General features: G+C 58.4%; 1 protein-coding gene across 4 annotated transcripts in view; it reads right to left on the bottom strand.

Moving 5' to 3' along the window:
- Tspan18 (tetraspanin 18) overlaps positions 1-19,912 on the bottom strand; it is a 147,922-nt gene extending 128,010 nt beyond the window's left edge. For 2 of the 4 annotated variants that reach the window (XM_071616285.1, XM_027936372.2), the window contains exon 1: positions 19,689-19,912. The gene's annotated coding sequence lies outside the window, so the exon portion shown is untranslated. Of the gene's footprint in view, positions 1-18,772; positions 19,417-19,446; positions 19,646-19,688 lie in introns of those variants that run through there. The other 2 variants (XM_071616283.1, XM_071616284.1) reach the window with 2 other exon arrangements.
- Between the last annotated feature and the right edge of the window lie 405 nt (positions 19,913-20,317).

Below are 20,317 nucleotides of genomic sequence, written 5' to 3' on the forward strand. Positions count from 1 at the left end.
GTATAAAGGCCACCATGCTTGATGGGGATTGGAGCTTCTTTGACTCAAAGAACAAGAAGTTCTGGAGAGAGGAGCCCCTGCCTGTCCCTAGCAGCATGGCTCATCTGATTGCAAGTGACAAAGGCCAGGCCCCTTCACGTCCTGGCTCTCTGGCTCCTGGGCTTCTGGGAAGTGAATCACGTGCCCGCGTATTTCATGCTGGGACTCAGGCTCAGGAGCCCTTCCATGCAGCAAGGCCCTGACTTCCAAACCCTCGGTCCAGCCGGAAATTGATAATTACAATAAAGCAAGATGAGTGATCAGGGCGAGTCCTAGGGACTGCCTAGGGACCCTGGCAGGAGGTCGGGACCGGCAGAGAGGACAGCTCAGCTTACGACTTCTGAAGGAGGCTCCTGGTTCTTCCTTGAGCCTTGATTTTGAAAATGTATTGAGCCGTGAGGTGTGCGCCATTTTCTAGATACAATCAGAGAGAATATCACAGATTCTGTTAAGAAAAAGGATCCTGGGGCTGGGGTTGTGGCTCAGCGGTAGAACGCTCGCCTAGCACGTGCGAGGCCCTTGGTTCAATCCTCAGCACCACATAAAAATAAAATAAAGACATTGTGTCCATAACTAAAACAATGAAATATTTTTTTCAAAAAAAAAGAAAAAGGATCCGAAGCTGGGCTTAGTGGCACAGGCCTGTCATCCCAGCAAATGGGGAGGCTGAGGCAGGAGGATTGCAAGTCCAAAGCCAGCCTCAGCAACAGTGAAGTGCTAAGCAACTCAGTGAGACCCTGTCTCTAGATAAAATACAAAACAGGGCTGGGGATGTGGCTCAGTGGTTGACTGCCCCTGAGTTCAATCCCTGATACCTAAAGAAAAGAAAAGAAAAGAAAAAAGAAAGAAACGTGACATGGAAATCAGGGGAGGAGGGAGTGAGACTTCTCACCATCTTCCTGGAGCCCGCTGAGCATCACTGAGCACCCGGGAATTCTAGAGGAACGCGATTCAGTGTGAAATGGCATGTGTATTTGTTCACGGGTTTTGGCTGGTTAACAAAGAAAAAAAAAAAAAGACAACTCCAAGGTTAGGGTTCCTCTGCCAAATACAGGGCACAGACCAGAATCCGCTCCGGGACCATCCCAGAAAACCTCTCCCAGCTCCCTCCTCCTCCAAGGCCCTGATCCTCTGATTCTTCTCAGGACACGAGACTGACTCTGTCATAACTGACGTCAGTCTGTGACCTACATTCTAGATTTATAAGCGAGTCCTGGTTTTCATTTTTTTCTCCATTTTACTGACAATTCACGTCTTCGATACATCTCTCTTGATGCAGATGCACACACACACACACACACACACGCACGCATGCACACATACGCGCGCGCGCGCGCACACACACACACACACACCACTGTCAAAGAACACAGTTTCACAAAGTGGATCTTAAATCTAATTGGCTTCATCAGCGATTCATGAGCCAGGCCGCCCCGTCTACAAAATGGGAGGCTCTCTCTGAGCAGAGAGGGCCAGGGTGGGCGGGGGGCTCCGATGGTGGGAAAGGTACAAGACAAGACACAGAGGCAGGGACCACAAGCAGATGAGCCAGTTTCCAGTGACTCTCCTTACCCTGCGGCCTAAGGGTAGCCCGTCTGGGGATTTTGCTGTCACCTTGCACTTGATTTCTTTCAAGGCCAGATCTTGACGACGATAAGCAGCTCCAGTTTGGGGTTGGTGTGTAACCTTAGCAAGAGGGACTCCATTCTGATGGGCCTGGTGGGCCTGAGGCAGAGCTCAGTCCAAACAATCACCTCCTACATTTTACTTAACCTGTGTCTACACACAGACAGCACAGGGCCGGGAGATTGGAAGGAGATATAGGCAAACGTTATCTTTAGGTTGTTGGCACATGTAGGTGTGACTTTCATAATCAGAAAAGGAAAAGGGACAAACCTTAGTTTTTAAACGTGCAGACACGCTGCTTCCCAGGATTCCCCATTTGAATCACCCATGCAAATTGCTTGCACTTTTCTAAGCCCCCATCAGTTACTCTCCACTCTGCAGGTAAGGAGGAGGAAGCACAGCGGTGGACCAGATCACAGGTTCAAGGGTTAAGAACCTGCGTCCGAACCCCGGCAGCCGCACCAACCCCAGAGCCTGTGCGCTCACCCGCCCTGCCAGACGCCCGCAGCCTCCCAAGTGGAAAAGGAAGAAATAAACACATCTGCCGGCTGCCAGGGTTGGGCTTGGCCAAGACGGCGTCCCCACCCACTCCCAGAACACCCTGTGCTGACAGCAACCAAGGCCCCGCCAGCCTGGAATCGGACTCACGTGTCCCTCCCCACGGCCAGCCCACAGGGCGCCTTGGCTCTCCAGCCTCCCCTGGCCACACGGAGACAGTGGGCACAGCTGGGCGTTGGCCAGTAACGGGCAAATGTCCTGGGCACTTCTCCACCTCCTCTGATGACGTCCCAGACTGTCACTCACAGCCCTGACCCCTCTCTGCCTGCACTGGGATCCAGTTTAGGAACCACCCTTTGCTCTATTATGATTTTATTATCATTATTTCTTTGCCTTCAGTGTGTTGGGAAGGGCCCCAGCCTGGGAACCCCAGGGGACACAGGCTCTGCCTCTAACTCACTGTGTGGCCTTGGTGAGGTCACCAAGCTTCTCTGAGCCACATGCCTTGTCTGTAAAATGAAGGGACTTTGACACCCAGATGCCCTGGATACCCATCTTTTGCTGCTTGCAGTCTTTGCTGGGGTGTTTTATATGCAGCCGACGTGGACCCCACCCCACCCCCGGGACCCTTGCCTATTGATTCTCGGGAAGTCTCTTCACGTGGCAGGTCACTGCTGGCTAAATCCATGTGGAAATCAGGTTTTGAGGGAAGAATGTCTTGTGGTCTGCAAAACCGAATCAGGGCAGGGGCTGCACGGAGAAGAGGCCTTCATTCAAACAGAGCCCCCGGGGCCCCAACCACCTTGGTACGGGTTGACTTTGTCCCGATGTTTATTTCTTTACCATAATCTATCCTCCTGGGTGTCTAAACACCTGCAAACCCAGGTGGGATTCTCTGGGTAAGTACTGTGTTTCCCAAGCTTCCAAATGAAAAGCCCCCTTTCTCTTGCTTTACCAATAAACATCCATCCACCCTTTACCTATGACTCCCGGGAAGAGAGGAAAGAGAGTGTCTCAGAAATGTCAGCCACTAAGTAAGCGTCCTTACCAAAAGACACATCTCGGGGAGATTAATTGAGATCAATGGCCAGAGGAAACCCAGTGAGTTCTCTTATAAAAAGGAAATGTTACTGCGAATGGGAATAGTCTAGCGCACGTGCCTGCTTCAGAGTCCTGGGTCAGCTGCCACCCCTTCTGGGTCTTGGCTTCATTACATGTCACCTAATGGCCTGTGATTGTCAAAGGGGGTTCCCCGGGGTTCCTCTGGGTACCAAAGCCGAGGAGGAGTTGGGGAGAGGGACCACCCCTCCCCCCATGTTGGCTGTGACAGCCGGGATCCATCTTAGGCAATTTCATGTTGGGAATCCCATTTGGAACTTTCTTGGAATTCTGTGGCCGCAGGTCAGGTTGAATGTCATCAGTCAAAACCCTCCCAGGTCCTCTGCATGGTGGAGTTTGGACCCCAGGGCGCTCTGGCGACCAAATGGCTCCTATGAGAAGGCATCCCAGCTGCCTGCGGACCGCGTCCCTTAGGGATGGAACTCTGACTCTGGGCTGGTGCCCTCTGTGCCAGGGAGGGAGCCCACAGCCCAGCAAAGGGTCTGCGGAGACCAGTGGAGAAAGCTCGGAGCGGGCTCAGGGAGGGTGCAGAAGTGGCCACGGCACCGTCCCCAGCCCTGGGGCTGACTGTGCGGCTGGGTCCTCTCCCCAGGGCGCGAATGGGGGACCCGGGCATCAGAGCACTTGGGAGCCCACCCGGGGCGCCTAGCAGACTCGAGCCCCGCCCCGCCTGCAGCGCACGGCCAGAGACGTGGCCAGGGAGCGGGCAGAGGTCCCCACGGCCAGCGGCCTCCCCTATTAACAACTTTGGGTGACCACAGTGGCCCAAGGAAAAGGGGACGGTGGGTCTGCAGCAGCGCTGGCTGAAGCCTGGACTCCTGCTTTAGATCTGGACTTTCCCCTTGCTGGGTCCCTTCGGGCCCCTCAGGACTGCACGGCTTGGTGGTCCGAAGCTTAGCTGGACCCTGGTCGCCCCAGTGCAGAGCCAGCCCAGCTCTAATCCACAGTGGGCCGATGCTCCAGGGTGCCATCCTACACAGATGGCCCGGATGTCACCTGCCGGGCTGTGACAAGGAGTCCACAGGGTGCCATTCGGTCAGTTCTCAGTAAGGTCAGCCCTTGTCCCTGGAACGTGCCAGGAAGAGGACACACCCAAATGAGCCAGCTTCTGCTGGGCTTGGACAGGACACGGGGACCCCTGCGTTTCCAGCCCTGCCCACCCCCGCCACCAGCAGGGGGGCAACGTGATGCTGCGTCTGTTTCCCCTGACGCTTCGGCCGGCCTCCGATTACCCCCTGAGAAGCCAGAACAGCCCACTGCGAGGAAGGAAAAGGGGACATGGAGAGGAAGGAGGGACAGACCCCAGGGGGCGCCACGTCGCCTCGGGGGGGTCAATATGAATCACCAACTGACCTTCCAATTTTATCCTGACCTTGTGTTAATTTCTACCTCGAAATGAGATGACGTCTTCAGTCCCAGGAAAGGCTAGGAGGTGATCCAGTTGGCACACAGTCTGCCTAATGAGATCAAGTCCACCCATTGGCAGAGCCTGGGAATGTCAGATGCAGGAGGAACCTTGCCTCAGAGCATCTGCGACATCCTGCAGGAAAGTGATGACCCCTCTGAATGTACAGAGAGCAAGGAAACCAAGGCCCAGAGAGGTTGAGTGACTTGGTCCACGTCACACAACCTTAGAGCCTGTTGGTGAAAGAGGCAGAGTGAGATCAGTTCTCCTGTCCTACGAGCTCTGCCGGGGATAAGGGAGGGAAGTCCGGTGTGAGAATGAGTGTGCAAACAGGTCTATGAGTGTGCACCCTTGAGACCTCTGAGGCAGAAGGGGAAATTCAGGGGCCACCTGAGGTTCTGCCTGCATCTCAGTTGGGTGTGAGAAGATGAGTGTGAATATCTTACAGAGCCAATGAGTGAGGATGAGTGTGCAAGAGCGGTGTGAGTGAGCCGTGAGTGAGGAGAAACCCATGTGCTAGGAGAAGAAGGGGAGAGAGGAACAGGGTCTGGGCCGATTTCAATTCCCACAGTGGAATAAGTCAAAACAGATTGTCCGAGACCAAGAGGCCGATTCAAACCACATCCTTCCCACCGAGTCCAGCCGAGGGTTCGGCTCACAGCCAATCGCTCGGCAGCAGCAGTGTCACGGCCACTGTCAGGACTCTGAGCACAGGTGGAGAGCCAGGCCAGCACAGTCCCCTCCCGTTTTCCAGATCAGACCACTGAGGCTTAGAGCAGGGACGGCACCTTCCCCGCTCTCTACACGCTCCCTGGTTTCTGGGCTGGGAAAGCCAGAGGGACAGCAGAGACGTGGACGGCCAGCTTCTTGCTGGGAGCCATCCGCCCGGGCAGGGCTGCTCCTGGCAGCTGTGGGTGAGGGGGAGGCAGGCGCCAGGGAGTGGCGTGTTCCCGGGAGCCAGCTGTCGCACGAGGCCAGGCAGACGCTGGCCGCAGAGCAGGCCTGGCATCCCCACCAGACCCGCAGGATCGGCTGCAGGAGCTACGTCCCCTTGTCCCCTGGCCTGGGCGCCTAACCAGGAAGGCGCTGCCCCGGGATGCAGACCAACTCTGGGTGCATGGGGGGGCCAGGGAGGGGCGTGACGCCAGGGCCACAGAGACCAAGTTTCCACATCCCACCCCGATACAGCACAGAGAGGGCGTGCCCGGGTGGCCGCTCCTGGGCACAGGAGCCCCCCGGAGCCGGCCCTGCAGGCGGGAGTGGGCTGTGCACTTCCCAACCACCATCTCTCCCGACCCTCAGATGCTCTTTGAAGTAGGGGCTGCTCTTCTGGCTTTCCAGGGGGTAAACTGAGGCCCAGAGACTAAATAACTCACCAAAGTCACCAAACAACGCCTTCAGGTGCAGTGAGCCTTGAGCCCCGCACGTCCAGGCGTCCTTGTGTCTGTCTGTCCAGCTCACCCGACACTCACTGCAAGTCTTTCTCTCTGACAAGGTTGGAAGTCCCAGAGGGGAGCACTGTGTCACGTGTCCCCATTTCAAGTCCAAACAAGGACCCGGAAGCAAAACGGGGGAGTGGCAACAGGCTTCACCCAGAAAGGGAACGGTGCTGCTCCCCCCAACCCACTGTGCCACACGGGGTTCCAGGCTTCCAGAACGTTCCTCTGTGGAGAAAAGCAGAAACCCCGCGTGTGGGTCTCATCGCCCGCTGTGCCACCCAGTGAGAAACAGCTTTCACGTTTTCAACTTCGTTATTAGAGTTTCTAAAACTGGACCTGGACCTGAAGGTGTTCGTCTCAATGACTGTCCACAAAAGGAGCTCACAGCTACCACCTGGAATGACCAGCAGCATCCAGGAGGCCCACGTGGCTCCTTCTGGGCACCCCCAACTCCTGCCCAGAGGTAGTTTCCATTGTGGCTTCTGCCACCATAAATTTGACTTTGAACTTCACATGAAGATAATCTTGCTGTGTGTCTTCCTTCCTGTCTGGGGTCTTCTGCTCAGCCTTGGGGTGCTAAGATTCCCCCAAACCACTACCAGCAGCTGGGGTTTATCCATTTTCTTTGCTGTATAGTATTCCATGGTGGGGGGGGGCTCTACAGCTCCCCAACCCACTCTGCTATCTGTTCACATCTGGAATGTTCCAGTTATTACCTGTGGGGAGCAATGAAGCTGTGAACATCCTTACACATGCTTTCTGAAGAGCATTTATGGGTTTTTCTGTTGGGCAGATTCCTGAGAGCAGAGTTGCGGGTCGTGGGCTCCATGTATGTGCTCAGGTTGAGCTGCGTTTCTCGCCGGGTCCATGCTGGGTCAAGTTCAGGCTTTAACATCGCACACATTGAACAAAACAGTCCTGCAGCTCTGATCTGGCCCGCTCATCGCTGTTTGGCCTCCTGGGCCTGCACGCGGGTCTTAGCGGCTTCACGTCGTCACGACCAAAAGGCCTGACGAGGACAGCTCAGAGGAGGAGACTCTCATTTTGGCTGTGGTTTCAGAGGTTCAGTCTGAGGTTGGCCGACTCCACGGCTCTGGGCCCAGGGTGAGGAACATGATGATGGCGGAGGGCGGAGGAATGCAGCTGAGGAGGTGGCACCAGGGAGCAGCGAGCCCAGAGAAAGGACTCCACTCACCAGGGACCAACATAAACCCCAGGGACACGCCCCAGTGGCCCACTCTGTCCAGCCGTACCTACCCCACTTAGGTCGTAGCTCTCCTGACCCAGTCGTTCCCCTCTGAGCGTCGAGCACTGTCCCACACAGGGGTTTGGGGACGCCTCCTATCTAAACCAGGTCAGGGGTCATTCACTTTGCCACTGGCCCGGATCCTGTCCCTAGGAGCTGAGTGAACTCCCCAGGTTCACACAGCGCCATGAGGCAGGTTCCAACGCCCTGCTGTGTACGGATGAGCCAGCTGAGGCGTTCATTATGGAGAGCAGCCCCACTGAGGGCCATCGCCTGACGTCCTCCATCCCCAAACCAGTGACGGAGCATCCAGGTCCCAGCACCTCCCGTCTCTGCAGCTCTCTGGCGCTCACCAGCCTCTGACCGCAGCAGACATCAATAATGGATGTTGGCACGCCTTCCCGCTGAGCTGGGAGAAAGCAGCCCATCTTCCCATCACTGCGCTTGAGACAGACCCTACCAATCAATCAACTGTGGATCTGAGGTGAAAAGCCCGAGCCTTCCAGGTCCCCAGGCTGCTCCCGCGAGTCAGCATTGGCCCCAGAAACCGTTTCCTCCGGCAGCTCAGCCTCCTCACACCCAGGATGGTTTTACGAGAAACAGGGAAAAGAAGCCAACCCCAGCTGGCCCCTCCCTGCCCGGGGCCAACCCGGGCAGGACTGGGGAGATCCTCTGTCTCTGCCCTGGGGCGTTTCTGTTTGTGTGCTTTTGTTTTGTTTTGCCCTGGGTTTTGCAGAGGGCGAACGAACAGGCCCAGAGAGGACTAGTGCCTTGCCCAAGGTCATCCAGCTCAGAGCAGCAAGGCTGGGACTTGCATAGACACCCCCATTTCTAATCCAGGACTCTTTCCCCCCACGCCATGGAGTTTCTCAAGACCAATTAGGAACCCCCAGAAAAGTCAGAGACGTGCCGGGGCCTCGTTCATCTCAAGCCGGTCCCATCTGTTTTGCTTCTCCCCGGCGAAGTAGTCAGCAGTGGAGCCGGCCGGGCCGGCTGCCCCTGGGCCTCGGCAGAGAGCAGCAACTGGCTCCTGAGCTGATCTGGGCTGTAGGGAGGCTCACCCCCCGGTGCCGCTGGGGTGGGTGATCTGACATTTCTCAAAATCGCCCTTTCCCCAAGTGATAATGCACTGAAGCCAAGGAGGGCCCCCGTGGGGTGTCCCCAGTGGCCCCGAGGCCCCTGTTGTCTCCCCACTTCCTGTCTTTATTAACATCGCAAAAACCTCACAGCGCTTTCTGCTGCAAATGGAAGCCAAGCAGCCTCCTTTCCCCCTCCGCCAGGCCAGATGGCTCCCTCTTGCTCTCTTCCCCTCACTCGATGCTAGAAACTACTTTATTTTTTAATTTGTGAGAACTGAACGTTCCCCAACATCTGCAACTCTGCCTTTTCAAAGCCACGATTGGCAGAATGTGCCCCAAACTGGGTCCTCCCCCGGGAGAGTCTTGATCTTCCATCCAAAGTCCTCGCGGGTGCGGAGTTGTGAGGCAGAGGAAGGTGTGGGTGCCTGCCCACCCCCTGGGGTGGGACTCTCCAGCTGGCTGCAGGTTTGGGGTGTCCTCTGCTGCCACAGGACATGGCAGAACAGGTGTGATGGGAAAATGTTCCACTCAAAGTGTGGGGAGTTCCCAGCTCTGACTTAGAGGGCCCCATGGGGCCTCCAACGCCTGAGGACGCCACAGTTTACAGGGAGGCCTTGTTGGCCCCGCAGAACATTCTAGATGTTTGGATATCCCTGCCCCTGGCCACTGCACACCAGGCTTCACAGGGACGAGGGAGGCACCGGGACTTAGTGGGCTGTGCTCCCACCAAGAGAGTGGCAGGGCTGGATTCCACCCACCATGGCCTGGCCCTAGCGCCCGGCACTAACCACTGCACCACAGGGCTCGTGCTTGTGCTTACCAAACCCATGGTGAGGGCTTGGTCTCATCTTGCCAAGCCTCACCCCAAGACATCGTCATCCTCCCTTCAAGGTCCCCCTTGCATCCCACAGGACTCTCAGTGGCTCCCTAAGGCAAAGGTCGGGCTCAGCAGCAGCCAGGATTCCGCTGTTTTCTGAGTCCCTCTGAGTCCTGTGGGGCAATTCAGCAGGTGGCCCCAGGAGACCGAGGGCGGGGAGCATCGTCCCTCTGCAGGGAAAAGACAGCGAGCTGCCCGGGGGCGGGGGGGGGCCTGCTAGGCCCCGCGTCCGTCCTGCAGCAGGACCCCGGCCACCAGAGCTGGCAGGGTGGGAAGGATGGGCCCGATGCTGGAGGGACTGCATGTCTCGGTGGCACGAAGCCCCAGTCACCCACATGAGGCCCCTGGGACCCGCCAAGTGATACCTAGAGCACAAAAGCACTAAGTCCTGAGGTGGCCCTGAGGGAGGGACACAGGGGCCTGAGACCAGAGAGACGCTTGGGAGACCTGAGTGGGTGGGAGCCCGGCCCCTGGAGAGCAGATCCTATGGTGGGCACGACCAGGGGAGGGGTCAGGGCCAGAAGTCAGTGGTGCCCCTGGCAGCTGGACGGGGCGCAGCCTCCGGCTCAGGTCTGCAGTGAGCGGGGCCAGGGAATAAGGAAAGGCCGAGAGCCGCTTCTCCACCACAGACCCGGGCCAAAGTCCCCTTCCAGGAAAGGGCCTGGCCTGTGCTGGTTCAGAGGAACCTGTCCAGTGTCAGGGTCCCCTCCGCCTGCTGGGCGAGCCCCCAACTCTATAACCTCAACGCCTCAGGCTCCTGTTCTGTAAAGTGGGGTGACAGTCCACTCCATGTGAACAATGATACAGAGTGCGTGTGGGTCTGGTGTCCTCATGGGCCACCCCAAGTTTCTGAGGGAGTGTGGGCGGGGGCTCCCTGGCCCCATCGGGTGAAGCACTTGACCCTCTCTCTGCAGTCCTTTGTTTTCAGGTGGGGGATGGAGGCTTAGATGGATAAATCACTTGCTCAGTATCATGGATGCAGCGGGCGAGGGGCTGAGCAGGATTGGAACCCAGGTCCAAGGGACTTCAGAGCTAAAATTTGCTTCTCTGCTCACAGCCCCCATTCACATGGACTTTGCAGTGCTGGGCTCGAACCCAGGCAGGGCCTTGCACATGCCCGGGAAGTGCCCTGGCCTCGAGATGCCTGCCCAGCCCTACAGCTGCCCCCGGATGGCTTTCTTCTAGCGGGTATTGAATGGTAGTCCCAGAAATGTGCCCGAACTCACGCACACGATTTTATTTAACTATATCATTATCATTATTATTATTTTCCCCCAAAGACTATCAGTGAGGCCCTTTTTCTTTATACACAAACACACACGCGCACACACACGCACACACGCACACACACGCTCTTCTCAAACAGGTTTGAATAGACCTTGGTGAGTGGCCGGGCTACCTAGAAACAAAAATCGCCTGTTATTTAAATTCAATTACATAGCAACCACGTTTTTAAAAGAATATTTTTATTTGAGCTCATTGTGCAACAAATCATCAGACACTTTCTTTCTTCAAATTACTTTGAGAAGGAAAAAATTATCAAATGAAAGGGAGGAAATGTCGCGCATATCATCCCCTCTATTGAAGCTCCTGTGGATGGAGGGGCCCTGTCTACTCTAAATCTACTTCAGCAACCCCCTCTCCCATCAGTGGCCATACCTGGGCTTTCTGAGCACTTTTCTCCAGGGACTCGAGCCTTGGGGGTCATGTTCCCCTTTGTAGACTCCGAGGGGAGACCCAGGGGATCTGGAGCAGGAAGGAGACCCCAAGAACCATCAACCCCCCACTACCCCAACAGGGAACGGCATCAGAAGCTCTCAGGGCTCTGAGAATTTGTCAGAGCCTAATAGGATCACGTCCAAGGCTGGAAGTCTCTGGACTCCCAATCCCGTGCCCCCTACTCCAGCATTTGAAGAATAGTGGGGACTGGGACTTGCAGGTGAAGTCTGGGCTGCAGCCCAGCACCCCCCCCCCATTCTGATTCTGTGCTTACCCCACGGTTCCAGGCCTCCTGGGAGCAACACCCCCACAGGGAAGGCCCCCGGGGAAAGCGCCATCCCTGGCCCAGCTCTGCCCCCTAACAGCACCAAGAGACCCCCAGCTGGGCCCTGCAGGACACGCAGGCCAAGCCTCAGGGGCCTGAGAGGCCATGGTGGACTTTGGCTCTGCAGCCCGCTTTCCCAGCAAGAACCCTCTGGGAAGCAGAAAAGAGCCACAGCAACCCCTGGTCCCAACATCAGGATGAAGTCGCCCTCCCCCTGACCCGCTGCTCTCCCTCCCCAGGGCCTCCCCAGGGACCCCAGGCTCCTCCAGACTGCACACACCCCGGCCCACGACCTTGAGAGACGAAGAGGCCAAGACCTTGTCTGTGAGGACCAACCGGGGAAGGGCAGGGGCCAGGAAAAGGCCGGAGAGCATCAATCAATGGCCTGTGCTTGACACCACTCAGGGGACTGACCCCTCGAGGGCCCCGGGAGCCTGCCCAGCGGCCCACAGCCCGCCACGCTCTTCTTTCTCATCCATGAACTACTGGCCCTCAGATCCTTGCTGGGGGCTGCCGCTGGAGACACGGGACACCTGAAGTTGGGCAGGTGTGTCCGTGTTGATACAGAAGGAACGCGTCACACGTCACCACCAAGTACACAGGACCCTTTGAGCTGAGACGGAGGCCCCGAAAAGTAATTTGTCAAAGCGGTGGCCACGGTCCCAGCCGAACTGGGATTTGAACCCCGGCAGTAGCTCTCTGAAGCTGCAGGCCTGACCCTGGATGCTGGGGGGCTCCCCGACCTCCACTCCACATGGGGCTGCTGCCTGTCTGTCCACCAGCCTCTGCCGCTGGGCACCCAAGCCCTCCTGGGCTCCTGAGGGTGGGCTCTGGGGCTGAGACTCATCATTAAGCCCTCTCAGGCAGCTGCCCCTGGGAAAAACAGCCCAGTCTTTCCAAGTTGCAGTGATTTCTGAGGCTCACGGTAAACCCGCGATAAATATCAAGGAAGACAAGTGGGAGGATGGGAATGGGGACTTTCAGTCAGTCCTTTCAAATAATTTTTTTTTCTAGAAAACATATTTATTTCCAATGGGTTTTTAGTTCCCATACATTGATGTTTCTCTGGGACCATGGAGATGGAGCAAAGATGGTTAATAACGGCAACCAGCCAGAGCCTCGCTGTTGGCAAAATGTGCTTGACACAGACATGAATCTCTTTTGATGCTAAAAACCAGGCTATGGGAGGTGTAGACATTCCCCGCTTGACTGAGAAGAAAACTGAAATGTAGCTGGATGTGGTGGTGTGTGCCTGTGATCTCAGCAACTCAGGAGACTGAGGCAGGAGGATTGCAAGTCTGAGGCCAGCCTCAGCCACTTAGTGAGGCCCTAAGCAACTTAGCAAGACCCTGTCTCAAAAGGGCTGGGGATGTGTCTCAGTGGCAAGCGCCCCTGGTACCATTAAAAACAAAACAAAACAAAAAAACCCTGAAATGTGGAGGCGGTGACTTATCAATCACTTACTAGTGGTGTAGGCTAAGAACTTAGGCAAACAGCGCCACATGTTTACACTGCTTCTCTTGGTGATAAACAGGGCAGTAGCACTGTCACTCTGTTACGGGTTGAAGTGCGGACCCTAAAAAGAGATTCTGAAGCCCAACCCCTGGTACCTGGGAATGTGACTTAATTTGGAAACAGGGTCTTTGCAGATGTCATCAAGTTAGGATGAGGGTGTCCCATTATGAGAGACAGACACACAGAGAAAGAGGGGGTCAGAGGTTGGAGGGACACTTGCAGAGGCCAAGGAAGGCAGGGTTGCCAGAGCCACTGGAAGCCAGGAAGAGGGGGACAGGGAGCCGCCCTAGAGCCGCCAGAGAGACCCTGATGCTCCCTGACTGCAGGGTCCTGGCCTCGGGATCCCTAGGATGACATTCCCGTTGTTTTCACCCAATCTGTGGTACCATGTCCCAGCAGCCTGGGAAATGCCCCATGCCCGGCCTCGGAGCGCTGCCCAGCTGCTCCAAGGCCCCAGCTGGGCAGGGGCTGCAGAAGCCGAGACGGAGCAGGTTTGACTGCGGTGTATTTGAGGGACCCCACGGTGCCCGAGTCCCAGTCATAACTGGTCTCAGTGCTTCCCGGGAATCAGGAGTCAGGCTGTCTCCTCAGCTCGGTGGGGGGCTTCACTGTCCTTGGGGACCAGTGTCCACCATGGCCAGGCGGAGGAAGGCAACCCGGGAGCGCCCACCCGCCCCGGGGCCCTTGGGAGGCATTCCTGTTTGGCTGGAAAAGCACCCCCTTCCCCCACCGCCACCCCAGGATACAAAAAACCCAAAGAGCCCAGGAGCCCTGACAGCGCGGGGCCCACCCTGCTGGAAGGAACCCTAAATGTCAGGCAGCAGGTGGCCGTGGGGCTGCTCCCCCAGGAGGCTCTGCACACTTGGCCAGCCAGAGCACACTGCAATCTGTCCCAGCAGGAGAGGAGCCACATGGGGGGCGGGTGGGTGGCAGGGAGCCTGGCTCACAGCATCCGTGGGCCTGGAGGAAGCCTGGTGGTGAGCTCGGAATCCTTCTCCCCCTTCACGCGGAGGCCAGGTCCTTCCACAGGACAATCCAGCCTGGGCCGCGGGAGGGGAGCGGTACCTCTCTGGGCCTGAGTCCCTTGCTGCCCCCTCTGGCCTCTGCCCAGGAGATGCCTTTGCCTGGGGCGGCTCTTCCTGATGACCCAGGTGGGGAGGAGGCCCGTGCCAGCTGGACACCCAACACCGCTCCCACTAAGAATATCTGAGAGGATGGCTTCTCTCACCTCAGGCCCCTACCCTTCCATCTGGCTTCCAGAAAGTTCCTGCACCTTCCCTGCCTCCTCCAGCCCACACCACTGGAGCCTGGGAGGCAGAAACAGGAGCAGGAGCAGATCCTGGGAGAAGTTCTGGAAAAAGTTCTCAGAGGAGTAAGTTTTCAATAAGCCAAAGGAGGTCACGGAGCGCTGGGCGGAAGGTCAAGGGCCTGGCGGTGCCCTTGACCTTGACAGCCCTTAGGGCCCCGCCCACTCCAGGGTATCACAGGCACAATAATAACTTCCATGTCCACGCTCTGCGGTCGGTGGAGAGCAGCCCACCTCAGGAATCATCTGGAAAGGAAGCCCGTGTTTTGAGGGCTGATGACAGGCCGGGCTGCGCTGCAAATCTTGAAGGCATCATCCAAGTCCTCGCCGGCCCATGGAAATGTGTGGCCACGGTGGCCACCAAACGTCCACACACTTCCTGACGTTCCCAGCCTCAGGGGACAGTTCTGATCTCAGTCCTCCAGCCTCAGGACGGAGTGTCGGTGTGGCTTTCCCACCTCCCTCTTCCCCTCCTGCACTCACTCTGATGCCACAGGTGCCCCCACAAAGATGGCAGAGTCGCCCTCAGCCCGGCTCCTGGAGCAACTGCGGGGAGCAAAAAAGCCCCACGCTGGCCCAGTGACACCATCAATGAGGTCACGCGCTGCGTCAGGCCCCTGAGACCTGGGGCCTGTGCTCCGGCAGCTCGGGTGACTTCGCTTCCCATGTTGTTGTTACTCTGATTTGAGGGATGAGGAGCCCAAGGCCACACCGCAGGACCCCGGCCCCGCGCCCGGGTGCAACTTTGATTTTTTCTTGGGATTACTCTGCGCCTGTGAGCAGCCAGGACCCCAAAACTCTTAGCCTTCCCTGTCCCCAAGATGGCAAAGGACCGTATGCAGGGAAAAAAGACAGACTCTCAGAAGGTGCCCTGAGCCTGGACAGTAATCAGAAGCAGGGGGAGGAGCCACCCAAGACCTCAGCGCTCCCTCCCGGGGCCTGGGCTCACAGGACCTTGGGCGCAAGACTTGAAGTGACTTCGCTGATAGGTCAGAGAAAGAGATGGGCCAGGGATACAGCGGGGGCTGTATCTGCCCATCCTACGAAGCAGGGTCCAGCTCCTGTCCCATAGTGTTTGTCCCCGTGAAGACCCTCGCTGGACTGATTCAGAGCGGCCAACTGCCCGGAGGGAGAGGAGGAGGGAGGGGCAGCCTGGGCGCTCATGACCCCGAAGCCTTAGATCACAGACCGGGCCCAGCCCAGGTCACCCAGCCAACCAGGGGCAGAGGCAGACAGGCGGGCCAGCCAGACACGAAGCAAAGGACAGCGCGGATTATTTATTTGAAAGTGGAAAGTGGCTTCTAGGAAGGTGGCCTTGGGTTGGGAGGACCTGGGCGCTGTTGATCAGCTTAAACTTATTATCTGCACATATGGTCTTTGCTCGGCAGTTAGGGACGGGAAAGAGAGGGTGGAGGGGAGGGACGCAATGTGGCCGAGCCGAGAGCTTCCCTCAAGTGCCAGAAATCCGGATATTTCAGTGACGTCAAGTTGGGCTTCCTGCCACAGGGGTGGGGCCACCAGAAGGACAATTATAAGACTCAGAAGAGTCCCTCAAGGAGGCAGGGAAAAAAGAACTATTCGCCCTTGTCTTCTACCCCATGAGCAAATGTTTTGCACACCCACAAATCTGTGGCCAGGATTATTGCAAAGGATCCAAGTTGATTCTTCCAATATTACTGTGTCATTTAAAAATAACAGTAATGCTGACAGCGATGATGATGAGCATTTATTGAGCATTTACTATGTTCTGGGCATCTGACACGTTCTATCTCATTGATAGGTCACAACAGTCTAATGTGGTATACTGGCTCCATTTTTACTAGGTCAGGAAACTGAGGCACCAGAGGTGGAAGGGCCTAAGGTCACAGTCGGATATGAAGACTCACCATCCTTTGAGCCCAGGCTGTCTAACCACCTTGCCATGATTCTTCTAAAGAAAAAGGAGAAACAGGCTCAGAGAGGGCTGGCGACTCTGTGGAGTTCACACAGCTCTATCTGTGAGAGATTGAAGGCTGGGACACGCCTCTCCTAACTCCTGGCTTAGCGACCTCTCCACTCCATTCTGTTGCGTGGATGGAAACACTCACCCACCAGCAATGAGCTTGTCTGTGCTCATTTTCCAGCTGTTGAATTCACTCATGGACCCAGCCTCGGTGTGTGAACAGGAGCGAGGGCTGGATCACAAGATAATAAGACCCGGAGGAAAGCCCTGCTCTGCCCGGTGCAAACCCGGGGTCTCATCCCGTCAGTCTGGTTTTCTTCTTAAAAAGTGGCTCGCTCTCGGCCCCCACTCATCAGATGGAGCGCTGATGCGGGTCCAGGGTGGCAGCCCGGGCGGCAGGAGGAGCCCAGCCTGGCATCTTAGCTCAGCGGCATCAGTTGCAGAAACGCCTGATCCACAAGCAGCCTGTGCTCCGTGGGACCAACGTGCTGGCTCCCAGCCCCCTCCCGCGGCTGCGTCCCAGCAGAGCGTGAACAAATGTTCCTGATTTTCCTTCTCGATGGCTAATGAAAGAGGCCAGAAGAGCAGCCCTGTGGAAAGGGAGGGGTCCCTAAATTATGCCACTCGGCCACCGACGCTGACTCTGGCCAGGGAAGAGCGAGGCTGGACAGGCATGCAAAGGAGGGTGGCGACAGAGCAGCTGACGGAGTGGCATGGGGCTCCTGGCAGGAAGGGGTCCCCGGTATTACCCTACTCCCTGACTGCTGAGCAGTTTATCCACAAGCCAAAAAATGACAGGAGCCGGGTTTCAAATCTCCTGGATTCACAGATTTTGCTGTGTTCGGGGCTGCGCCGAGCAGGGCCAGCCAGCCAGCGGTGGCCCCCTCTGCTGGACTGAAGACAGGGCCCAGCAGGCCTGCCAGGCGCCACAAAAGGTGAGACTTTAAGTTGCAAAGGCCACCATCTCCTCAGCCACCACGCTCAGGTAACAGGCTGGGGAAACAGAGCCAGGAGGGCAAGTGGCCCCCCACCCCCCACCCAACGCCACCCTGGCGATCAGAAGACTTGGACTTCAAACCTGTGGTCTCTCCCTGCCTCGGTCCCTCCCCTAGGTCCTCATCATCCCTTGCCTCGATGCCACCTCCACACCTTCCCCTGCCCAGCACCCTGTCCTTCAACCGGCAGTGACCACTGACACTGCCTTCACCAACCCAGGGAGCTCCTCCTGGGGGAGCGTTTGAAGGCAGAGGTCCTTCCTGAAGTCAGCCCAAGGCGTCTGACACCCAGGTCCAGATTAACTTCCAGAAAGGGGCCTGGAGCCTTCATTGATCTCCTGCCCGTTCCGATTTGGGAGCAGGGGGGGACATGGACAGCGGGCAGCCACCACTGAGCACTCTGCAGAATCAGAGCCACTGGCGCTTGTCTGAGAGTCTGAGCAAGACAGGGACGGGAGGCCAGCATCCCTCAGGGTCTGGGACAGGTGTGTGGGGGTGGGGAGACGGAGAGGACAGGCCGGACACAGAAGCTGCCAGACTTCAGGCCCGTGCTCACCCACAGGCCCCAAGGGCAGGGCTGTCCCCAGGCTGGCTTCCCTCGCAGAAAAACAAGAGTCACTACAAGTAAAAGAGAAGAAGCAAGCTAAACAAAACAGAAAACTCCTTTTGTTTTTTTGGACCCCCGGAAAGTCTTAAAGACGCAGCCAGAGAGAAGGACTGCCCCACCCTTTCCCCTCTCTCCTCCTCTTCCTCCTCCTCCTCCTCCCCCTCCTCCATTCAAAATAGAAGTCGCACGGGTCTTGAGGCAACTTTGTCCTGGAACATTTTGGTTGCATCCAACAAAAAACCGAGAGAGTCCAGTCTACAACGGACTCCACGTCCATCACCTTCCAGAGCGGGGGACTCTCAGGACACCGGGTGGGACAGGTGTACCCAAAGAGTGCATGTTGGGGGAAGGATCTGATGAAAACTTCCTCTGGCCACCGGGCGGCCTGGGCTAGGTGTGGGATTTGCTCCGGGTATTCTCGTGGGGTGCAGGGAGGAGGGTGGGAACTTGAGAGAGCGATGTCAGTGTCCCTTCAGTGTCGAACAGCCCCACATGGACAAAGATGACACTTTTCACAGATGCCCGCAGCTGGCTCACTTCCCAAGGCACAGCCACACGGACTCAACACACAGAAGTCCTGAGGGAGGTAACAGGGACGACGGGCAGGGTTTCACCAGTACTTGTGAAATGACCAGATGAACGTGCCCTGGAGACCCCAGACCTAAGGGGTGAGAAATTGACCCCTGAGAAATCCAACACCTCGGCCTGGGCAGCGGCTCTCTGGGCCCCTCCCCCGCCCTGCTCATCCGCGTTGACTGCGCCCAGGGAGAGAATGGATAAGAGTGGCGCCACCCCAAGACCCCACCCAGCCCACACCTAGAGATGGGGCCAGATCCGAGGAACAAAAGGTGCCACTTGTACAGAAAGGACGCATTCCACAGTTTGGGTTTTGGAAACTTCAAGAAACCTCAAAAAGTGAACGTTCCAAGCCACGCTCTCCACGCCAGCTCCCTGCTCTCGGAAAGTTTCTTTCGTTTTTGTTTTTCTGGGGGTGAATGTTTCACTCACCCTTTGCAGACCCCCAAGAAAAATCACCTCATGTCAGCCGATCTGTCCAGTGATAACCGCGGCAGGCGCGTCTCAGGCTCGGGACCCTCCCTGGGTCCACTGGGGCGGGTGCCCGTGCGTCCTGGAGCCCAGCCTGCGGGCAGTGGGGCTGGGGTTCCGCGTGTCCCGATTTCAGCGCGGGTAGCGCCGGCGCTCGCCTTCCGAGGGAGAGTGGCCTGGCAGTGCGCCCCCTGGCGGGGACACTCACCTCGCTCCAGCCCGGAGCCAGCGCGGGCGCGAACCGCCGTGGCCCGCGGCGCTCCGAGCCATTCCCTCCACGCTAACCCCGGGAAGCCCGAGCTTCCGACCCACGCAGCACCCACCGATCCTCCGCCGAACCCCGCCGCACATCCCTCGTAGGAAAGAACGCGGGCGCGGGAAGAGAGCGAGGCGCCCCCGCCCTGCCTGGCCGCCTGGGACCCCAAAGGCGGCGCGCGCTCAGTGCCCGGCCGGGTCCAGCCATCTTCCCCGCCGGATCCCCCTCCGGGCCTCTGTCCCTACCGGTCCTCCTCCAGGCTGGCGCGGGACGCACCCCTTTCCTTTGGGCACAGCCCTGGCCGAAGCCCTGAACCTTGAAACCACACCTGCCACCACCACCCCTGGCCACTCTCGGGAGCTCCCACTCAGCCCCCGGGAGCGCTTGTCGCCGCCAGGTACTGCACCTGTCCTGGGCGAAGCTCGCGGTCCTGGGCGGTCTCCGGACAGGGACCGGGGCTGGTGCGTTTCCCGTGCCCCCTCCAAGGCTAGCTGGAGTAGAACTTGGCTCCTGGGCTTCCCCGGGACGATCGTGGGACTCGCATCCCGTCCCCAAACCCCACGGGGCGGAACGCTCTCCCAGGGGTCGCGCGCGGGTGTCCCGGGCCCCGGGGACGCAGCGACGGGGCGCCACGCGGGCCGCGCCTACCTTGCAGCGGCGGCCGGACCCCGCGCCAATCGCCGGCGGCCGCGGGGGAAAGTTTCCCGGGCGGAGAGGCGCGCTCCCAACTTGCAGGGCGCCCGCTGCCTGCCTGGCGGTGGCGGCGCGGCCGGGGACCCGCGGCGCGAGGCGGTGGCGACGCTCGCTCCGGGCCGCGGCCGGGGCTCGGGCAGGGGCGGCCTCGCGCGGCTTCGCGGTGGATCGCTCGGCGCTGCGTCCGCCCGCAGCCTGGAGCCCCCGAGACGCCGGCGGCAGCTGCAGCCGCCCGCCCGCCGCCGCCGCCGGCCCCACCTCCAGCCCCGCTCCGTCCCGCCCCCTCCCGCTCCCGCCCCTCGCCGCCGCCTCCCTCCCGTCGCCAGCCGCCGCCGCCACCGCCGCCGCCGCCGCTCAGGCACGTCTCCCCGGCCGCAGCCTCGGCCTCCGCCTCCCGCCGGCATCCAGACCTCGCTCCGGGTCCCGGGGGTCCCTCTGCCCACCTCCCGCCTCCGCCCCGACCCGGTCCCTGGCCCTGCCGCGTTCCCCGCCCTCGCTTGGTCTGAGCTGGGGAGGTCACCGGGGGAACGGGACAGTGGCACGCCAGACCCGAAGGATTCATCCCGGGGAACTTTGACGCGGCG

Source organism: Marmota flaviventris, chromosome 9 (assembly GCF_047511675.1).
Source record: "Marmota flaviventris isolate mMarFla1 chromosome 9, mMarFla1.hap1, whole genome shotgun sequence".
NCBI lineage: Eukaryota > Metazoa > Chordata > Mammalia > Rodentia > Sciuridae > Marmota > Marmota flaviventris.